Genomic DNA, 4,444 nt, shown 5'->3' on the forward strand with positions numbered 1-4,444 from the left:
CACAAATATGAAGGCCGCTGAGGGGAGACCTATCGGGAATTCCCCGGTTGCGGCGTCGCCAAACGTCGCAGCCCCAATTATAGGATTAACACTGAAGTGTGGAGAAACGCCCATATCTCTCTCTCTCTCTCTCTCTCTCTCTCTCTCTCTCTCTCTCTCTCTCTCTCTCTCTCTCTCTCTCTCTCTCTCTCTAAAATAGACAAGTAGACATGCATCTTTTTTGTTGTTTTATTTTACTCTTTTCCCACACCACCCATGAGGTAAGAGTTAAGGTGCGTTTTTTTTTTTTTTTTTTTTAAGATGTGTTTTACCCTGTAGGCATAATCCTCTCTCAGCTATTTAATCAGACAGTTCTTCGTCAGAAGTGTCCTTCACAGTGTTAATAAAAGAATCCTCTAAGGAGAACTTGTTGACGCTGTAAATTAATTTCTCTTGACTATGAAGGTTGCGATGGTGAGTAGCGCGGACGAGATATTCTCCTTCCATCCTGAGTGACAGGGAGGGGAGGAGTGACTCGATTTGACCTGGGGATTATCAGCGGTCAGGGAGGTTGACCTCACCCATGTCCAAATATGAAAAGTAGCAACGCTGGAGAGCAGTGGTGCTACATTTTGTGGTATCTATACAAAATTATTGTCTTCATTACACTAACAATATACGCTCTCTATACATCCTTATTAGAAATTTAGAGGAATACACTTTTATGACGGTTCATTAAGATGTAAGTTAATAATGAGATCGAAACGTGCTACGATGCTTGGCGACGCCGCAGCCGGGGAATCCCCGTTAGGTCTTCCCCCCCCCTCTCAGCGGCCTTCATATTTGAGTCGGACTATAGGTTATCCTGTATCAGTCGCACAGCGACCTCGTCGTCAGTACTTAAAGATACACTTACAAGTACACAATACATTATATACTAATTCTAAATATTTGGCTTATTAACAGGGCTAAGTCCTGTAGCGAATTCCTCTACAATATGTGATCCCCATACATGGGGATCATGTCTTGTTTAACTATAGTAAATTTCTTATAAAACTATCATGCAGCGCTATACATAATTATAAATCTAATAAATTTAAGTGCTTATCTAATCTGTTTTTAAACATTGTCAAACTAGTGCTATTTACAACCCTCTCTGGCAATGCATTCCAGAAGTCTACCACCCTATGACTAAAGCTGACACCCACATCCTTACACATCCCTTTTACCCGACCATTCACACCAATGGCCCTTTACAACCATTCCCACTACCAGGTACCCTGAAGCATTCCCTCTTAAGAACATCACATCAAAGACCATTGTAAAACATCTAGTACATTTTTCACCTCGGTAGGAATTCCAAAACAAATTCAGTCTGACAAGGGTAGCAATTTCACTAGCCATTTTTTCCAACAGATAGTGAATGAGCTAAACATCGACCATGTTACCTCCTCGGCTTACCACCCCCAATCCCAAGGCTGTCTGGAGCGGTTTCACCAAACATTAAAATCCATGATGAAGAAGTATTGCTTGGAGCATCAAGGAGACTGGGATGAAAGTATTTCTTTCCTTCTCTTCGCTTTAAGAGAATCTCCTCAAGATTCTTTAGGTTACTCCCCTTTTGAATTACTCTATGGTAGACAGATCAGGGGGCCTCTCAAAATATTAAAGGATCAATGGTTTACTCAAAATACTCCTTCAAGGCCCAGTGTGTCTGACTACATCAGTAACCTTAAGAATAAAATCAGTGAAGTCAGATCTTTTGCTAAATCAAACTTCCTCAAATCTCAAACTAAAATGCAACAGAATTCTCTTCCCAAATCTGTCATGAGAAGTTTCAAACCAGGAGACAAGGTTTTACTTTTTCTCCCCACTCCAGGCAATGCTCTTCACAGTAAGTTCATGTTTTCGGTGAGCAGTGACTGTGCGGCGGCGGGGGTGGGGGAGGGAGACGTTAGGGGCGGCCAGGTGGTGGTGGGCAGTGACCGGCGCCACAGTGACAAGCCTACACGAACATAGTGACAATATCCATGATAATAACGAAAAGAACAGCGTGTGTGTAGCCTCGGTAACCACGGACACAAGATGGGTTAGGATGTGTGTGTGTGTGTGTGTGTGGCTGGGGGTGAGTGGGTACCTACTGCTGGTGACGGCAGCAGCCATGACCAGCCACAGTCTTCACCAGCAGCAAACGTAAGTAATATATTGGTGTAAGCCATCATTTCACGGTGCTGTCATGTCATAACCTAACGTTGGTAACCTCCATAACAACATATCAGTGAACTAACACCTGCAGGTACTTCAAAAACCCCAATAATTCAAGCCTTCACTATGTAAACAAGCCAGCCCTCTGACCCGTCACCTCTTTCTCAAGCCATTATCTGCCTCATCTCTCACTCAGCACAGGCCAGACAGGTCACAAAGTGAAGCTACAGATGTACTCTTTCATGTTCGTCGTTGAAATATATCAGCAATTGCCTAATTTGTGAGTTATGGAAGCTCAGTGAAGGGAAGGGGACTGGGATGTGACGTCACGAGCCGCCATGTTGTGACGTCATCAGCGGCTCCCGCCCAAATGTCCCGCCGGTCCCAGACTGTCGACCTCCCCTATTATTTATATTTGTCTCTGTTCATTTATTTCGAGTCACAAGCACCTTTTGACGGTTTCCAATGATAGTGGGTTGTGTTTTGCGTGTGTTCCATGCCTGAGTTGAGTGAAGTGCGGTGATTTAGAGTGTGTTTGGGAGTCAGATGAGAGGGCGAAAATACGCTAAAATTTTTCCCTCGCTGTGAGTGATTTTTATTTGAGGTTGTAGCGAAGCGTTTGTGTTTTCAAGAAAGGTTTATGATGGAAAAAGTGTGAAAGGCTCCTGATAAGTTAAATATGTGGACTGTAAGATTGGTTTGTAGCCGTGTTAAAATGTTAAACAACGTCGTTTTTTAAATGTTTATTTTTCTAATTGAGCGTGTTGGCGGGTTTTGATATTTTGAAATGATGGTTATAATTTTTGAAAAGCGTTATCAATCCTGTTGAAGGAAATTGGTGGACTTTGGAATTGTTTTTAAGCATGTCGAAGTGTTAACACTTTATTTATTGTGTTTTTTGAAATATTTTCATTATTCCTCATTCCGGTAATATTTTTATATTTTAGGAGTTAGTTTTGATTGGTAACAAGTCAGAATTTCTATATTAGCGGTGTCCAGCTGCCTTTTTGGGAATCCTCATTTTCAAAATGGTTTGCGTAACGTATATAAGTGACATCATCAAGGGGGGCGGCCCCCAGCTGGACTCAGACCCACATCCCGTTCCTGGCCGGAGGATGTGGGGTGTTTGATTGTGTGTGTGTGTGTGTGTGTGTGTGTGTGTGTGTGTGTGTGTGTGTGTGTGTGTGTTGTGTGTGTGTGTGTGTGTGTGTGTGTGTGTGTGTGTGTGTGTGTGTGTGTGTGTGTGTGTGTCTTCCGTTATAAAGGGGAGCCCACCACCAGACCCAACCAATACTCGCTCCCAGCCGAAGGGTGGGTTTGTGGTAGGGTGGGTGGTTGTGGTTCTAGTGTGTGTGTGTGTGTGTGTGTGTGTGTGTGTGTGTGTGTGTGTGTGTGTGTGTGTGTGTGTGTGTGTGTGTGTGTGTGTGTGTGTGTGTGTGTGTGTGTGTGTGTGTGTGTGTGTGTCCGTGTGTCCGTTATCAAGGGGGAGCCCGCCCACCTGACCCAACCAAACACTCGCTCCCAGCCGAAGGGTGGGTTTGTGGTAGGTGGTGTGGTTGTGGTTGTGTGTTGTGTGTGTGTGTGTGTGTGTGTGTGTGTGTGTGTGTGTGTGTGTGTGTGTGTGTGTGTGTGTGTGTGTGTGTGTGTGTGTGTGTGTTGTGTTTGTGTGAGTGTGTGTGCGCGTGCGTTTGTGTGTGTGTGTGTGTCTTCGTTATCAAGGGGAGCCCACCACCTGACCCAACCAACACTCGCTCCCAACCGAAGGATGGGTTTGTGGTAGGTGGGTGGTTGTGGTTGTGTGTGTGTGTGTGTGTGTGTGTGTGTGTGTGTGTGTGTGTGTGTGTGTGTGTGTGTGTGTGTGTGTGTGTGTGTGTGTGTGTGTGTGTGTGTGTGTGTGTGTGTGTGTAATAATAATAACAGTAATAAAGGGTTTATTGAGACAAGCAGCTCTGTAGCTGAAAATATAAAGTGGAAATGGCTGGACGTTTTGGCAGCGTTATAAGTGGAAATGTTTGTATACATTTTATATACTTAATTTAGACAGTTTTTTAAAACTAGTTAAGCAGGAGATGTTTTGATGGTTTGGATACTAATTAAAGTATCTATCAAGTCATAAAAAAGTAAGCTCCCTCCCTACCGCCCAGTTCGTCGATATTTTGCCTAATATCTAGTGATTTCTACGTGTTTTCCTGTGTTTCTTGGCTCAGGTGTGTAGATATTAGTAGCAGAAGGAAGAAGGAAAGAGAGATAAAGGAGGGTG

Source organism: Portunus trituberculatus, chromosome 36 (genome assembly GCF_017591435.1).
Source record: "Portunus trituberculatus isolate SZX2019 chromosome 36, ASM1759143v1, whole genome shotgun sequence".
Lineage (NCBI taxonomy): Eukaryota > Metazoa > Arthropoda > Malacostraca > Decapoda > Portunidae > Portunus > Portunus trituberculatus.